This window comes from Muntiacus reevesi, chromosome 2 (genome assembly GCF_963930625.1).
Source record: "Muntiacus reevesi chromosome 2, mMunRee1.1, whole genome shotgun sequence".
Lineage (NCBI taxonomy): Eukaryota > Metazoa > Chordata > Mammalia > Artiodactyla > Cervidae > Muntiacus > Muntiacus reevesi.
This window is the reverse complement of record NC_089250.1, coordinates 97,911,899-97,931,388: the sequence shown is the minus strand read 5'-3', so window position 1 is coordinate 97,931,388 and position 19,490 is coordinate 97,911,899.

Below are 19,490 nucleotides of genomic sequence, written 5' to 3'. Positions count from 1 at the left end.
TTATATAACTTTCACACAATAGTAGGATACAAATTCTATTCAAATTCCAATAGACTATCAACTAGGAGACATTGGAACGTATCTCTGAACTTAAGGTGCAAAACTTTCATGGTCTACAGGCATTGAAATCATACAGAGTATGTTCTCTTAACACTGTGGAATTATGTTTAGAAATCAATATCAAAGATATTTGAAAATAAGCCACATATTTTCAAGTTCTATGTGACATTTACCAAGAGAGATCTTTGACTTAGCCATTGAAAGCCTCAATAAAGTTAGAAGACTAGAAAAACAGAGGGTGATTGCAGAGAAGAAAGTATTTACATAAGAAATTAATGTAAAAATGAGAAATTAATATCAAAGATACTTTTAAAACCCCATGTATTTAGAAATTAAGTGTCCACTTTTAAATGCTGGGTGTATCTAAGAAACTGTAGATACACCCTTAGAAAATATTTCAGTTGGAGTTTCAAGATCAAATTCTCAAATAGAGTGAATATACAGGAAAGTAGATGGATGTAGTAGACCTGAAAATCAGAAAATATTTGTAACAATAAAAATGAATTTATCAGAATTTATTGCATGCAGCTGAAGCTGCTCAATGCAGTTAAATACAGTGTAGAATCTTGCATAAAGTATGAAAATAAATAATGGATACTAGCATAAAATTTTGTGAAATTTGAACAAAATCTGTAGTTTAGTTAATAATACTATATCACATGTTAATTTCCTGTTTGTTTTTTTTACAACATAGCATTTCTTTATATTCTCAGACTTTGATAAGATGTTTCCAGCCTCATTCAAATTTTTTAAAAAATCACTAAGATAGTAAACTTTCTAGTCTTTTAGCAGTAATAACAGATGCAAAACACAAGGAACTATATCAAAGTTTTGAGTAAATAAAATTCGAAATCTGGCATTCTATTTATACTAAGTACAACAAGTGGAATCAATATGTCATAAATTTTTTTAGCCAGGCAAAAATTCACAAGTTTTCTAAAATATATATATTATATATACCATTTATATATATGTATGTGTGCAAACAGAGAAGGCAATGGCACCCCACTCCAGTACTCTTGCCTGGAGAATTCCATGGATGGAGGAGCCTGGTGGGCTGCAGACCATGGGGTCGCTAAGAGTTGGACAGGACTGAGCGACTTCACTTTCACTTTCCACTTTCATGCATTGAAGAAGGAAATGGCAACCCACTCCAGTGTTCTTGCCTGGAGAATCCCAGGGGCGGCGGAGCCTGGTGGGCTGCCGTCTATGCGGTCGCACAGAGTCGGGCTTGACTGAAGCAACAGCAGCAGCAGCATGTGTGCAAAAGCTTTTCTACTATGCTTGATACAGGCTTGAGAAAGAACAACAGCAAAAAAGAGAGAGAAATTGGAAAACATAAACTAAATGAAATGGTAAAACAATATGAAATAGAAAAAGTAAGATAGATAAAAGTAAAAGACTAGATAAATGTAAAAAACCATCATATAGTCCAGTTGTTTTTAAACGTGGATGCTCATAAGAAACACATCTAGAGCTTTGGAGAATAAAAGTAATACTTGGGCATTTGTATTTTTCAAAAAATTCCAAAATAATTCTGATATGCATCTGGATTTTAAAAAATGATTACAGTTTTTTCCTACTAAATTGTATAAATTGTACTTTTAGTGATATAGAATTCTGTTATTTTCTGTTGACTGTCAATACAAAGTTATTAAGTGAGTAATATTTACATAATCACAATAGTGAAAGATGTTTATCAGTTTTTACAGTCAATAGCTAGGCAAAAATAAGAGATAATTACAATTGCAAGCCATAATGGAAACATGATTAACTTAATATTAAATAATTACATACAATTTAGGTGATTAGGTAGAGTGATGTGGTAAATGGGAGTGCATGCACGCATGAATGTTTTCATCCGCCCAGCCAGTCTGTATCTTTTGGTTGGTGCATTAAGTATAATCCATTTATACTTAAGGTAATTGTTGATATGTATGATTCTCTTATTTTCTTAATTGTTTTGGGTTTATTCTGTGTGGGTCTTTTCCTTGTTTTGTGTTTCCTGCCTGGAGAAGTTCCTTTAGCATTTGTTGAAAAGCTGGTTTGGTGGTGCTGAGTTCTCTTAACTTTTGCTTGTCTGGAAGGCTTTTAATTTGTCCATCGAATCTGAACAAGAGTCTTGCTGGGTAAAGTATTCTTGGCTGTAGGTTCTTCGCTTTCTTCGCTTTAAATATATTGTAATTCACCTTTCTTTAAATTAGAAATCTGTATGGATTTCAATGGGTTCTCTGCTTAGGATACCACAAAATCCATATCAAGGTGTCAGCCAGGCTGGACTCTAATCTAGATGCTCTGGGGAAAATCTGCTTCCAGTCTTTTTCAGGTTGTCAGCAGAATTCACTTCCTCGTGCTTGTTGATCAGCCAGGGGTCACACTCCAGTCCTTATATGTGGACCCTCAGTCTTCAAAGCCAGCAATAGCTTATTAAACCTGACACATCCAAATTCTTCTTCAGGAGGATTTGAATCTCTCCTGTCCAATCAGCTAGAGAAAGATTCTTTTTAAGGGCTCATGTAGTTAGATATAGCACATCAGGATAATCTCTCTTTTGATTAATTCAAGGTCTACTGATTAGTAAGCTTAATCACATTTGGAAAAATCTCTTGACTATAACAGTCATAGGTATGATGTCATATTAATAGGGCAGGAAATCTTGGAGGCCATTTAAAAATTCTACCTACCCCAAGTTAGATTTTTCAAGGGCAGGGAGCATGTCTTATTTGACTTTTAACCCTGTCATAATAATAATGAGGGAGGATGATTATGTATTTATTATGTGTAAAGTATCATGCTAAGCATGTGCCTTAACTCACTTAATCCTTAAATAGTCCTCGTAGTGACCCCACTAAACAAATGTAATGTGGAAGACTTGCCCTGGGTCACAATGCACAGTAGTTAAGAGTTTGAATTCTGGAATTAGACCTGGGTTAAATTCTAACTCTGCTGTGATCTAGCTGTGTGATAGGGCTGGGTTTTTTTAACCTTGTGTATTTTTTTTTTTTTTTTTTGAAAACTTTAAGATGGAAATAGTTCTTACCTCATAGGATAATTGTGATTATTAAATAAAATAATGCATGTAATGCATAGCCCAGGACCTAGCATATGTTCTTCCATTGTTTTTTTAACCTGACACGTAGCATGTAATAAATATAGAAAGAGGAATGAGAAGAAAGAGCTGGTACTTGTGTGTGTGATATGTGTACATACATACAGATGTATCATTTTAAAAGAAAGGATAACTCCTGCCTCATTTTCACTTTATGCTTGGTGAGAGCATACTCACCAAGTGCATAAGAATTTATTGGTCGTGTTGTTTAGTTGCTAAGTCATGTCCAACTCTTGACCCCAGGGACTGTAGCCCACCAGACTCCTCTGTCTATGGGATTTCCCAGGCAAGAATACTAAACTGGGTTGCCAGTCGAACCTCTGTCTCCTGCATTGCAGGCAGATTCTTTACTGCTGAGCCACCAGGGAAGCCCATGCACAAAAGTTTAAAAGATACTTAAAATATGTCCATATTCTTATTGTCCTTATAATAAAACTCAGAGTTTATAAGATTAAAAAAATACATATTCTTGAGAAGTTCACAGTTTAGTTGGTGGGCTAAACTATATTAGAGACTATTGGTGTGGCTTACTGCTTAAATTTGCCTGCCTCATATATATACATGACCAGGCTTCCTAGGTGGCTCAGTGGTAAGGAATCCACTTGCAAATGTAGGACATGCAGATTTAATCCCTGGGTCAGGAAGATCCCCTGGAGAAGGAAATGCCAACCCATTCCAGTATTCTTGCCTTAAAAATTCCATTGACAGAGGATCCTGGCAGGCTACAGTCCATGGGTTCACAAAGAGTCAAGACGTGACTGAGCAACTGAGCAAACAAGTATATATATAACAAATATGTCTGCATACAGACACTTAAAACAGTCTCTGCCTACCATCAGCGAACCTAACACATCAGTGGAGAAGATCAATACATAAAACAACGATGGGAACTATAAAAGAACAGTTACAATAATAGCATTACACGTCTGATTTTAAGTGCTGGGAGTGATCCACAAGGGGTATGACAGCTTGTACATAGCAATTTTTCAACAAGTGCAGAAGGCCTTTGTATCTTTTTACTACTAAAATGATGAATTAAGCAGTGCACAATTACATACTATGAATATCTTTGATGTCAGAATGTGTCATAAAAAGATTTTTCAAATCTAGGAGAAATAAGTAAAAGTCAATTTATTCAACAGGCTATAGGAGTTTAATTTTATACCATTCGAATTTAAGGGAGATGAGTTGTCATGGAAGTTTGTAGAAAGGATTTATTGGATAGGGCAGTTAATCTACTGTTAAGGCAAGAACCAACAAGCAGATTGGCATGCCTTAAGGAAAAATGGAACTAGGGGAAGGTTACCATCTGCTGGACCATGAGCAGGGCTTTAATGCCAGCTCAAGAAAATAAGTCAAACTAAGTAGGACTCCTGGACCCTCACGGGCAAGTCTGGGTCAGTCTCTTGTGGGGTCACTGCTCCTTTCTCCTGAGTCCTGGTGCTCACAGGGTTTTGCTTGTGTCCTCCAAGAGTCTGTTTCCTCAGTCCTGTGTAAGTTCTGGTGGCTCTATGGTGGGGTTAATGTTGACCTCCTCCAAGAGGGCTTATGCCACACCAGGCCACTCCCAGGGAGCCTGCCCCTTCGGCAGGCCACTGCTGACCCGTACCTCCACAGGAGGCACTCAGACACGCAAAGTCACGTCTGGCTTAGTCTCAAGGTTCTCCTGGTGCGCACCTGGAATGGTAGGTCCATGAATCAAGGCAAATTGGAAGTAGTCAAACAGTAGGTAGCAAGACTGAACATTGACATTTTAGGAATCTGAACTAAAATGGACTGGAATGGGTGAATTTAATTCAGATGACCATTACATCTACTACTGTGGGCAAGAATCCATTAGAAGAAATGGAATAGCCCTTATAGTCAACAAGAGAGTCCAAAATGCAGTACTTTGGTGCAGTCTCAGAAATGACAGGATGATCTCTGTTCGTTTCCAAGGCAAACCATTCAGTATCAGGAATAAAAGTCTGTGCCCCAACCAGTAATGCTAAAGAAGTTGAAGTTGAATGGTTCTATGAAGACCTACAAGACTTTCTAAAAGTAACACCCTCAAAAGACATCCTTTTCATTATAGAGGATTGGAATGCAAAAGTAGGACATCAAGAAATACCTGGAGTAAAACAGGCAAGTTTGGCCTTGGAGTACAAAATGAAGTAAGGCAAAGGCTAATAGAGTTTTGCCAAGAGAATGCACTGGTCATAGCAAACACCTTCTTCCAACAACACTAGAGAATACTCTACACATGGACATCACCAGACGGTCAATACTATAATCAGATTGACTATGTACTTTGCAGCCAAAGATGGAGAAGCTCTACACAGTCAGAAAAAACAAGACCAGGAACTGACTGTAGCTCAGATCATGAACTCCTTATTGCCAAATTCAGACTTAAAGGAAGGGAGCATTCAGGTATGACCTAAATCAAATCCCTTACAATTACACACTGAAAGTGACAAATAGAATCAAGGGATTAGATCTAACAGAGTGCCTGAAGAACTATGGATGGAGGTTCGTGACTTTGTACAGGAAGCAGTGGTCAAAACCATCCCCAAGAAAAAGAAATGCAAAAAGGCAAAATGGCAGTCTGAGGAGCCCTTACAACTAGCTGTGAAAAGAAGAGAAGTGAAAGGCAAAGGAGAAAATGAAAGATACACTCATTAGAATGCAGAGTTCCAAATAGCAAGGAGAGATAAGAAAACCTTCCTCAGTGATCAATGCAAAGAAATAGAGGAAAATAATAGAATGGGAAAGACTAGAGATCTCTTCAAGAAAATTAGAGATACCAAGGGAACATTTCATGCAAAGAACATTTCATGCTCAGTAAAGGACAGAAATGGTATAGACCTAAAAGAAGCAGAAGATATTAAGAAGAGGTGGCAAGAATACACAGAAGAACTGTACAAAAAACATCTTCACAACCCAGATAACCACAATAGTGTGATCATTCACCTAGAGCCAGACATCCTGGAATGTGAAATGGGGCTTAGGAAGCATCACTATGAACAAAGCTAGTGGAAGTGATGGAATTCCAGTTGAGCTATTTCAAATCCTAAAAGATGATGCTGTGAAAATGCTGCACTCAATATGCCAGCAAATTTGGAAAACAGCAATGGCCACAGGACTGGAAGAGGTCAGTTTTCATTCCAATCCCAAAGAAAGGCAATGCCAAGAATGTTCAAACTGCTGCACAACTGCACTCATCTCACATGCTAGCAAAGTAATGCTCAAAATCCTTCAAGTTAGGCTTCAACAGTACATGAATTGAGAATTTCCAGATGATCCAGCTGGATTTAGTAAAGGCAGAGGAACCAGAGATCAAATTGCCAACATCTGTTGGATCATTGAAAAAGCAAGAGAGTGCCAGAAAAACATTTACTGCTGCTTTATTGACTATGCCAAAGCCTTTGACTGTGTGGATCACCACAAACTGTGGAAAATTCTTAGAAATGGGAATGCCATACCACCTTACCTACCTTCTGAGAAATCTGTATGCAGGTCAGGAAGCAACAGTTAGAACTGGTCATGGAACAACAGACTGGTTCCAAATTAGGAAAGGAGTACATTAAGGCTGTTTATTGTCACCCTGCTTATTTAACGTACATGCAGAGTACATCATGAGAAATGCTGGGCTGGATGAAATACAAGCTGGAATCAAGATTGCCGGGAGAAATATCAATAACCTCAGATATGCAGATGACACCACCCTTATGGCAGAAAGTGAAGAAGAACTAAAGAACCTTTTGATGAAAGTGAAAGATGAAAGTGAAAGTGAAAGAGTTGGCTTAAAACTCAAAATTCAGAAAACTAAGATCATGGCATCTGGTCCCATCAATTCATGGCAAATAGATGGAGAAACAATGGAAACTCTGAGAGACTTTATTTTTTGGGGCTCCAAAATCACTGCAGATGGTGATTGCAACCATGAAATTAAAAAACTGTTGCTCCTTCGAAGAAAAGCTATGATCAACCTAGACAGCATATTGAAAAGCAGAGACATTACTTTGCCAACAAAGGTTTGTCTGGTCAAAGCTATGGTTTTTCCAGTAGTCATATATGGATGTGAGTGTTGGACTATAATGAATTCTGAGCACCGAAGAGCTGGTGCTTTTGAACTGTGGTGTTGGAGAAGACTCTTGAGAGTCTCTTGGACTGCAAGGAGATCCAACTAGTCCATCCTAAAAGAAATCAGTCCTGAATATTCACTGGAAGGACTGATGCTGAAGCTGAAACTCCAATACTTTGGCCACCTGATGTGAAGAACTGACTCGTTTGAAAAGATCCTGATGGTGGGAAAGTACCACGGTTGGCAGATTTAGTGGGAAGAGCGCTTAGTTTATGAATTGGGAAACTGGATTCTAGTCCTTGGAAAAAAATCACTAGCCATGTTGTCTTGAGCTATTATTTAACCTTTTCAACATGTTTGTCAGTAGAACCACTAAAATGGTGTTTGTCTCAAACAAATCTAAAGAGCAGTAGGTTCCTGAGTTCATGCCTTTAGAGACTACAGTCTGTGGGAATGATGCCAAGTGTTTCTCCTTCTCCTAATTCAGCTGGAACAGCTCTTAGTTGATCTGTTTTGTGATTAAACCCTGTGATCTAGTATTATAAAAGCCATCATTTTAAAGATGAGCAATTTGAGGGACAGAACAATTCAGTAACTTGCCCACGATCTCATGGTTTATGAGACAGGATTTGAAAGTAATCAGTAATGATCCAAAGTGAGTGATCAACCTCATTGTACTACAGCCTCTAATAAAGGTGAAATAGCAAAAACAAAAAACCGAAAAGCATTGAGAGGAAGTTTTGCCATACTAACCTTTAAACTCTTTTTCCCTAGTGATGTGATCACTTGAAGTATCTCTTCGTATTAAAGACCCTAATGAAAATCGATGTCATTCACAGTTAGATCCAGCCTATACTATTTGGTTATCATGTCTGGTCCTAGGAGACATTTGGGAGAGAAGGTCTGGGTTTATATAAACCTGACTCTACTAGCAGGCTATGGAGAGCATTACAATAGAAATATGAAAGGGAGGAAAAGATTCCACCCAAGGACTTCTGGGAGAATGAGTATTTGAGCCCGGCTTAAAATATGGGTTGGTTTTCATTAATTGCATTTCTTTTTAGTAAAAAAGCAAGAGACAATAATTGTAAAAAAAAAAAAAAAGAAAGAAAGAAAGAAAAGAAAAAAAGCCAGAAGCAGAAGATAAGAAAAATAAGTTGGCTGAATAATCCAGAGGAGTGAAGGGAGCCTAACGAAGTTTAGACAGGAAAAGTTGGGGTCCTCGGCAGTATATTGATTGAAAGAATAAAGTTTTGTTTTCCTAAGTAGTGACAACATCAACATATTTTAATATTGGGGTGAAAAAATGAATACAGAACTTAAAATCTAGCACTGTGGTTCTAAGCCAGGAGTAATTTGTGTTCCATGGAAAATTTGGCAATGTCTGGAGATATTTTCGATTGCCCTGATGTGGATTCAGAATACTGCTTGAATCTGGTGGCAAGAGACCAGGAATGCTGCTAAATGTATATAGAAAGTCTTGTAGGATTGGGCTTTGCAGATATGGCAGAGAGTTTTCTGAGCAAGGGAACAGAAAGAACAACAGGGCAGGAGCATTGAGGTGGTTTAACATATGTCCACAGATGCCTTTTTGAAGGAAGGGGTACCCCTTCCAGGACCCCAAACTGGGCTCTTGTCTAATGCTTGGAAATGAATTGTCTGAGGAGACACATGTGCTGACAAAGCAAGAGATTTTATTGGGAAAGGGTGGAGAGCAGTTGGGTAAGGGAACCCAGGAGAACAGCTCTGTCACATGGCTGGGTTTTATGGTGATGGGATTAGTTTCCAGGTTGTCCTTAGCCAATCATTCTGACTCAGAGTCCTTCCTGGTGGTGCATGCCTTGTTCAGCCAAGGTGGATGCCAGAGAGAAGGATTCTGGGAGGGATTTGGACAGGTGGTGTCTCCTTTTGACCTTTCCTGAACTCTTCTGGTTGGTGGAGGCTTATTAGTTCCCTGTTCCTTACCAGGACCTCCTGTCATAAAACAACTCATGCAAATGGTTACTAAGGTGCCTGGCCAGGGTGGGCGGATTCAATCAGTGTGATTCCCCTAACACTTTGAGGGCTTCCCTGATAGTTCAGCTGGTAAAGATCTGCATGCATTGCACGAGACCCTGGTTCGATTCCTGGGTCAGGACGATCCCCTGGAGAAGGAATAGGCTACCCACTCCACTATTCTGGCCTAGAGAATTCCATGGATTGTATAGCGACTTTCACTTTCAGTTTCACAGATGCTTTGACACATCTTCAAAGGTAGAGCCTGATTCTCCTCCCTTTGAATTTAGATTCCAGGATTCACTTGTAATAAATAGAGGATAGTGGAAGTAGTGCTATGTGACTTGTGAAGCTCGTTCAGTTCAGTTCAGCCGCTCAGTTGTGTCTGACTCTTGGCGACCCCATGGACTGCAGCACGCCAGGCCTCCCTGTCCATCACCTACTCCCGTAATTTACTCAAACTCATGTCCATTGAGTCGGTGATGCCATCCAACCATCTCATCATCTGTTGTCCCCTTCTCCTCTTGCCCTCAATCTTTCCGAGCATCAGGGTCTTTTCAAATGAGTCAGTTCTTCATATCAGGTGGCCAAATATTGGAGTTTCAGCTTCAGCATCAGTCCTTCCAATGAATATTCAGGACTGATTTCCTTTAGGATGGACTGGTTGAATCTCCTTGCAGTCCAAGCAACTCTCAAGAGTCTTCTCCGACACCACAGTTCAAAAGCATCAATTCTTCAGTGCTCAGCTTTCTTTATAGTCCAACTCTCACATCCATACATGACTACTGGGAAAACCATAGCCTTGACTAGATAGACCTTTGTTGGCAAAGCAATGTCTCTGCTTTTTGATATGCTGTGTACATTGGTCATAACTTTTCTTCCAAGGAGCAATTGTCTTTTAATTTCATGGCTACAGTCACCATCTGTAGTGATTTTGGAACCCAAAAAAATAGTCTGTCACTGTTTCCACCGTTTCCCCATCTATTTGCCATGAATTGATGGGACCAGATGCCATGATCTTAGTTTTCTGAATGTTGAGCTTTAAGCTAAACTTTTCACTTTCCTCTTTTACTTTTATCAAGAGACTCTTTAGTTCTTCTTCGCTTTCTGCCATAAGGGTGGTGTCATCTGCATATCTGAGTTTATTGATATTTCTCCCAGCAGTCTTGATTCTACCTTGTGCTTCATCCAGCCCAGCGTTTCTCATGACATACTCTGCATATAAGTTAAATAAGCAGAGTGACAGTATACAGCCTTGATGTACTCCTTTCGATTTGGAACCAGTCTTTGTTCCATGACCAGTTCTGTTTCTTCCTGACCTGCATACAGATTTCTCAAGAGGCAGGTCAGGTGGCCTGGTAGTCCCATATCTTTAAGAATTTTCCACAGTTTGTGGTGATCCACACAGTCAAAGGCTTTGGCATAGTCAATAAAGCAGAAGTAGATGTTTTTCTGACACTCTCTTGCTTTTTCGATGATCCAACAGGTGTTGGGAATTTGATCTCTGGTTCCTCTGCCCTTTATAAAACCAGCTTGAATGTCTGAAAGTTCATGATTCACATATTGTTGAAGCTTGGCTTGAAGAATTTTGAGCATTACTTTACTAGTGTATGAGATGAGTGCAATTGCGTGGTAGTTTGAGCATTCTTTGGCATTGCCTTTCTTTGGGATTGGAATGAAAACTGACCTCTTCCAGTCCTGTGGCCACTGCTGAGTTTTCCAAATTTGCTGGCATATTGAGTGCAGCATTTTCACAGCATCATCTTTTAGGATTTGAAATAGCTCAACTGGAATTCCATCATCTCCACTGGCTTTGTTTGTAGTGATGCTTCCTAAGCCCCGCTTGACTTCACATTTCAGGATGTCTCGCTCTTGGTGAGTGATTACACCATCATAATTATCTGGGTCATGAAGTTCTTTTTTGTACAGTTCTTCTGTGTATTCTTGCCACCTCTTCTTAATATCTTCTGTTTCTGTTAGTTCCACATCATTTCTGTCCTTTATTAAGCCCATCTTTGCATGAAATATTCACTTGGTATCTCTAATTTTCTTGAAGAGATCTCTAGTCTTTCCCATTCTATTATTTTCCTCTATTTCTTTGCATTGATCACTGAGGAAGGTTTTCTTATGTCTCCGTGCTATTTTTTGGATCTCTGCATTCAGATGGGTATATCTTTCCTTTCCACCATTGCTTTTCACTTCTCTTCTTTTCACAGCTAGTTGTAAGGGCTCCTCAGACTGCCATTTTGCCTTTTTGCATTTCTTTTTCTTGCAGATGGTCTTGATCCTTGTCTCCTGTACAGTGTCATGAACCTCCATCCATAGTTCATTAGGCACTCTGTCTATCAGATCTAATGCCTTGAATCTAGAGATTCTTGTGAAGCTTTGGAGAAAGGATAACTCATACCTAAGCAGTCTGTCTCAGACCACTCACTTTGAGGGAAGCAGCCATTGCACTCCAACAGTCCTGGAAGAGACCCATGTGGGGAGAAACTGAGACTTCCCCTCAACAACCAACACCAAGTTTTGAATGAGTAGTCACAAGCAGATCCAGAAGCCTAGGTAGTGGCAGCCTCTTGAGAAATTCCAGTCCAGAACCCTATTATTTTAGTCAGTAGACTTGGGTGGATTTGTTTCCATGGCATTGTATATTTTTAAAAAGCAAAAATAAGTGTGAGTATGCCAAGGGCTTGAAATCATTGAATTGGGTATGGTTGGGAATTAGTGAGAAATAAGCTTGACTGGACAAGTGGAGTCAGTTCATGGAAGGCCTTGAATGTCAGACTTAAGCACTTGCCTTTTATTTGGTAGCTGAAGAAATCTACCATATGGGCTTAGTATGTGCTGATCACTTCTGGCTTATTCTACATTTTAGAGTAGAAAGGGCAGAAGTAGCTATGGTTAGTATTGGGGACCATGCTCATCATTAAATTGTCTTTAGAAGAAGAAAAATGAATAACCTATAAATGCCACCCCTATATGTTAAGTTCATGAAAGACAGGGACCACTTTATTAGTCCTGCTTTGTCAATATAAAGGTGCTGAGAGAATCAAGCCTCCCTTGGCTTTTTAAACATATTTTTTGAAGAAGAGAAAAACTTCTCACATGTATCCAGGTCACTAATGTGACACCATTGACTCGATTTTTTCTTACCTGCCAGCCTTTTTGCAAGAGGAGGGTGACACATTAAATTGCTTTCACCTGCAACATCTTAGTATGACTAGATTTATCAAATTCTCTTTTCAGTACGCAAGAGGGAAGGAGAGCCTATAGAGCCATGAAGAGTGACTTGGAGCGATCATCAGATTGAAAGGAGGAGACTATTCAGGGGCTCGGGGCAAACTTTGTTTATATGTGCCCACTTGAATGGATTCCATGATTCCTATTCCCCTCTGGGGGAAATTCAACTGTGTATTTTGTTTGATTTGGCTGGATTTTTGTTTGCTTGTTTTTATAATTTGTGCTTTTTAAATACTCACTTGGAGAGCAGGCCTGCTATCATATCATCCCAGAATCACTCAGAGTATCTCAGGGAAATTAGAATAATGTGCCCAGTATACTTCAACACCTTTATCAAGTCATGCAACAACATCCCAAAAAAGTAAATTCAATGAAAATTTGGAGATATGATTATGCTTGAGATTGATTTCAGCCAAATCAATTACTAAAATAAAGTACTTAGACTGGAGAACCCAGAAAGGGTTGGACTAAATGTACAATGAGTCTTATCAATTCCAGTGAAAATAGTCTGTTTAATTTTCTGCCATGAACTTCTTGGGAATCAGTTGATAAGTTGTACAGTTTATATACTATTTTTGGGGAAAAAAAAAAAGGTATGAATTCAGCCAGCACTTTGCTAGTCCCCATTAAAGGTGGGACTCCGTTAGCTGCCTGGGTATATGAAGAGGAGGATGAAGGCTAGTCTTTGTCCTCACAGAGTTTATAGATTCATTGCATTGATTCATGGGGTTTAGTTCGTGTCAGAAAAAAAAAGTATTTTCTGACCAGTAACCAGCATTGAAATAACAATGGTACAGTGTGTTTAGTTTTGTTTTAGCCACAGAGCCCCATTTCCAAATAAAATCTTCTGTAGACTTTTTAATATGTAAAATAGGTCAAAGTGGAGCTCCCCTGGGATGGGAAGGGAGTGCAGGATCCTTGACTTCTTTCCTAGTTCATCATCCATCTCACTTCCTAGCAGGCCCAGAACCTTCTCTATAGGAACTTGGGGTTCCCCAAAACAGTTTGAGAATGGCTTATCTAGTGTTCTGCTTGAGTCGGTGAAGTATTGGTGGACATTCATTTTAGAAGCCGATGAGCTTTAGATTAACTTTTTTTCTTTTTTAAATTTAATTGGCCTTCTAGAACCTTACATTTTCACTGCTCAGGACTGGATTACTCAGTGGGCAAAAATAAGCAACACTCAATCCAACAAAACCCACACACAGAAGAGACAGACTAGATTTTTTAATAAGAAACTATATTAATTCCATCTCATGTATAATATTTGTATTTATGAGCTGTTATGGAATTGCTTTTGAATTATATAGGGTGGAGGGAGGAAGGCATCAAAATTTTCAGTGCTTCAAGTCTTCCAAGGGCTTCCTTCTCCACTGATTGTTGTTGTTTAGTCACTGAGTTTTGTCCGACTCTTTGTGATCCATGGGCTGTAACCCATCAGGCTCCTCTGTCTATAGCATTCTCCAGGCAAGAATACTGGAATGGACTGCCATTCCCTTCTCCAACGGATCTTCCTGATCTGGGGGTTGAACCTGCATGTCAGGGATTGAGCCACAGGGAAGCCCTGCCCACTAGTTAGCCCTCACCTAATCATTGAGCCTATGAATCAAGGAGAGAACATATCTCCTTAAACCACACATCTTCTATGACAGGGCTGGCAGCCATATACCCTATTGTGCCAATACCCATTCCAGTTAGCAAACAGAAGAGTGCAAAGATATTCACTGTGTTCTGTCTTCCTCCATGGTTGCAAATTTCCATATTTGTCCCCTTCAAGTCGAGAGCAGTTCCCTTCATCAATTCTGTTTAATAAGTCACTCATTTAACTTGTCCTTTAGCAAAACTTCATGTGGGTACATAGAAAGGAACATTTAGTATATCTGTGGATTAAGTTGAAACTTTAACTGAATTATAGAATATCTCCCCAATGTAAAATAAAAGAAGTACAAGATGAATATTTATATGTTAAGAATGGGCTTCCCTGGTGACTCAGATAGTAAAGAATATGCCTGCAAAATAGGTGAAAGTGAGATCCCCTAGGCAGAGCAGTCAGGCATGGAGTAGAGAAAAGCGAAGGTGCGATGACCCAGCTCCCTCCCGTGGTTCATCACATTTCACAGTCTCCTTCCGTTGTGCTAAAAGAGCACTACTCTGGGTTCCAGTCCCAAGGGTGCTGCTGCCACTGACTGACTTAAGGCCAGTGTCTAAGTCTGCTAAGCCTCAAACCCTGTAAAACGATAATAATAGAACCTTCCTCAGAGTGCTGTTGCAAGGATTCGATGAGAACCTGTATGTAAAACTATCTCTGAAGTTCTAAGAAAACAGTAGGTATACAATAAATGTTAGCTCCTAAGACTATTATTAGTGTACCAACCACTGAAGTTGTTCTGAGCACAAGAAATAATCTGATATACTAGGAAACAGCCGAGCTTGGGGTGGCTACAAGGTAAAGAGCTAGTAGTAATATATAACCATACCATGAACTCTGATGTTAGGTTAACCTGGACTATTCCTTAAAAACCAACCAACCCAAGAGCCCCTCCTTTGATGTCTCGCCACAGTTTGAAAGTAAGGCAAGTCTTTACCAAAAGAACTTTTAAAAATTGGAGTATAGTTGATTTCCAATGTTGTATTAATTTCTCATATAACAGCACAGTGATTCAGCTACACACATAGGTAAATTCTTTTTATATTCTTTTCCATTATGGTTTATCACAGGATTTTGAATATAGTTTCCTGTGCTATACAGTAGGACCTTGTTGTTTATCCATTCTGTATGTAATAGTTTGCATCTGCTAATCCCAAACTCCCAATCTATCTCTCCCTTTGCCCCTCCCCCTTGCCAACCGCAAGTCTGTCCTCTGTGCCTCTGAGTCTCTGTTTTGTAGACAAGTTCAGTTGTGTCATATTTTAGACTCCACATATGAGATATGATATGGTATTTATTCTCTTTCTGACTTCACTTAGTATTATAACCTCTAGTTGCATCCATGTTGCTGCAAGTGGCATTATTTCATTCTTTTTATTCTTTCGTGTGTGTGTACCACATCTTCTTTTTTTATCCATTCATCTGTCGATGGATACTTAGTTTGTTTCCATGTTTTGGTTGTTATGAATAGTTCTGCTATGATCATAGGGGTGCATGTATCTTATTATAGTTTTGTTTGGATATATGTCCAGGAGTGGGGTTGCTGGATCACATGGCAATTGTATTTTTATATTTTTAGGAACCACCATACTGTCTTCCATAGTGACTGCACCAATTTACATTCTCACCAACAGTGTAGGGGGCTTCCAAGGTGGTGCTAGTGGTAAAGAACCTGCCTGCCAGTGCAGAGACATAAGGGACACCAGTTCAGTCCCTGGGTCAGGAAGATCCCCTGGAGGCGGGCATGGCAACCCACTCCAGTATTCTTGCCCGGAGAATCCCATGGACAGAGGACCCTGGCAGGCTATAGTCCAAAGGGTCGCAAAGAGTTGTACATGATTGAAGTGACTTAGCATGCATGCATGCAACAGTGTGGGAGGGTTCCCTTTTCTCCACACCCTCTCCAGCATTTGTTATTTGTAGACTTTTAAATAATGGTCATCTGACCAGTGTGAGACAGTGCCTCATTGTTGTTCTGATTTCTGTTTCTCTAGTAATTAGTGGTTTGAGCATCTTTTGTGAGCTTCCCAGGTGTCTCAGTGGGTAAAGAATCTGCCTTCAATGCAGGAGACACAGGCAGATGCAAGTTCAATCCCTGGGTTGGGAAGATTCCCTGGAGAAGGAAACGGCAACCCACTCCAGTATTCTTGCCTGGGAAATCCCATGGACAGAGGAACCTGGTGGGCTATAGTCCATAGGGTCCCAAAGAGCCAGACACGACTGAAGCAAGTTAGCATTGAGCATCTTTTCATGTGCATGTTGGCCATCTGTATGTCTTACTTTGAGAAATGTCTTTTTAGGTCTTCTGCCAATTTTTTGATTGGGTTGTTTATTTTTATTAGTAGCTATTGAGTTGTATGAGCTGTTTGTATATTTTGGAAATTAAGCCCTTGTTGGTCGCATCATTTGCAAATATTTTCTCCCAATCTGTAGGTTGTCTTTTCATTTTGTTATGTCTCCTTTGCTGTACAAAACCTTGTGAATTTGATTATGTCCTGTTTGTCTGTTTTTGCCCCAAGAGCAATTTTTGGATCAGAGGTAGAGGAACTGATTGAATCAAATGCTTATTAGCTTAGGACTCAATGCCTAAGTGCCAGTCAACTTGGAGAGGTTGCCAATCAAAAATGTGAGTTTTTATTTTTACTCTGGAGGTCATGTTTATGATAAATTATAGAAGCAAGAAGTGTCAAGTTAAATTATTGTAAGACAGAACAAGAGTTGTCTGAAGTTGGCACTTAAATCAGATGTGTTGGTGGCAAATTAATTAGAACACAGAGGCAAGAGCAATGGAAAAGTTTTTAGCAAGGTTTCTGGGGATTTGGGAGTGTGGTGGTAGGGGTCCTGGACTGACTGTTGACCAGAGGTTTACCTTTTAAATTTGACAGGTGTTTGACCAGTGAATGGTAATATTTCTAATGAGGCAAGAGAATATCTGGTAAAAGCTATACTTTTATTCTCTCTTCAGTAATTAACCAGGCCTATATTCTTTACTCAGCTCTGGTTCAAGAACATTGTTAAATAATTATAAAATATAAATAGAATATTAGCATCTTGGGTGTATTTGGTTGTTGAGAAATCTTTCTCTCGAGAATATGTAACTTCACAATTGCTGTACTTATTTTAAGTTCCTTAGGCTAGAAAGAAGCCTCAGAGACAATCTATTTCAACCTCCTTCCCAAAACAGAATCACTCCCCCAACCCATAATATCCATCTATCCCAGCCTTTATTTTGCCATACTTCTTTTGTTTACTTTTTAATTTTTAGATTGTTTGTGTTTAGAACATTCAGCCTGATTTCTTATAAGTTCCAGTTCTAAGAAAGGTTGTCTTTTTTTTCTTTAATTGGATGACATTTTAATTTCAAAATGCCTGAACTATCAGCCTAATTTCAACTTGTCTTACATTTTCAGTTGGCTAATCTTTTCTGAAACTTGCAACCTTTTCCTCTGACTACCCTTTGTGATTCTGACTGGCAATGACTTTCTGGTTTCCTCTTCACCTTTGTGAGAGTAAAAGTAATTTTTTTTTCAAAATTATAATAATCAACTGCATAATCTCCAGAAACAAATACTGCCGTCGGTCTCCAAATTCCTCTTCACATAGCATCTCAAATACCACATTAGAACAGTTGCACAAAATTAAAAATACGATGTAGCATTTCTCTGGCAGAATATAAGCTTCATGAGGGAAAAGACATGTGTTGTCTTGTATTCTTAGCACCTAATACAGTACCCAACACACAATAATGGCTTTAGAAGAATTCTTGAGAGGCATTGAATGAACGCTTTGTAGAGCTGTTGCTGTTTATTATTTTCCATTCAGAATTTACCAGTAGCTTTCTTTTAACGATGTCTGCTGTTTAGACAGTCATTTCATTGTTCATTAGTACATGTCTTTGGTAAGTATGTCTCCTGTGAAGAGAAATATTAAAACAAATTATTATGGCATTCAGTAGTGGTATTTCAGTTACTCAACTAATCCACCCACTGATAGAGTGAACTTTGAATTAAATACTTTGAAGAATAAAGTCAAGTAAATCTTGATAAAAATCTTGTTTGACAGAAGGCATGAACAAAAATGCTAAAATGAATACTGTTTAGGGAGAAACACTCATTTTAATAGCAGACTAAATGAGGAGTAATAGTTCGAGTATCAAAATGCCTTATGTGATCAAAACACAGAACAGCTTATTTTCACTATGTCTTTTAATATTCCAGGACACATAATATTCTACCTACATGAGCACCTGTCTTTTGTGGTAACTCAAAGTATTTGAACACCTTATCTAATCCAACCTCAAATTTCCTGTGAGGTAGGTAAGCACTGAGAGCTCTTGGTACTGTTTTCAGGATGTGACAAGTGAATTAGAGAGACTGTTTACACACTCCAAATTTCACAGAACCCTAAGCGGGGGAAGTGAAGGTAAGAATTACCAGTTAATTCCCAGTCGTAGAAATCATTATCAGAGTTCAAAACGACATTGTTGATAACTTGATCCAACACGGGCTTTCCTGGTGAGACTTGTGGTGACTTGGTTCGTTTCACCAACCACACAAATTTTATGTTACTTTTAAATCATGTAAAATATATATACATATATATATATGTATAAATACATGACATAGAAGTGTATTAAAATTTTAAAACAAACAAAAGATATGTATTACTCTCTCCTCTCATAACCCAGCATCACTTTTGAAGATTCTCGTTACCCAGACATAGCCATTAACAGTTATAATATTTATTTATATCCAGAATCCAACAAATTACCACATCCCTGTTGCTTCCACCCTAGTTCAGACCACCATCATCCGTTGCTTGAATTGTGGAGTTGTCTTCCAACTGTCCTCCCCACTTCTCTTTAGCTTCCTATTGCCTATACTCAGTATAACAGACAGGGATCCTGGGAAGACACCACTCGGATTATATCTCTTCCATACTCAAAAGTCACCGAAGGCTCCCCATTCGGTTCAGAGTGAAAGCCAAATGACCAATAAGTCTCTACACATTATACTGGCCCCTTACCTCTGTAACTCTATCTCCTGCTCTTCTTGAGATGCCTCACTCTCTTTGCCTCAGACATTCTGGCCTTTTAGCGATCTTGAATGCGCCAGGCATGTTTCTGCCTTGGAGCCTTTGCACTTGCTGTTTCATCTGCCTGAAATGTTCTTGCCCCAGTTAGCTTCCCTTCCTTCATGTCTTAATTTAAATGTAAACTTTTTAATGAGTCCTTCCCTAGCCACCCTACTTAAAATTATTACTCTGTTCCTAAACTCATCCTTTCTATTACCCTTCCTTCAGCTTTCTCCTTAGAATTCATTTTTACTTATTTGTCTTACTGGTTATCTATCTCTCTGAGATAGATGGCTTCCAAA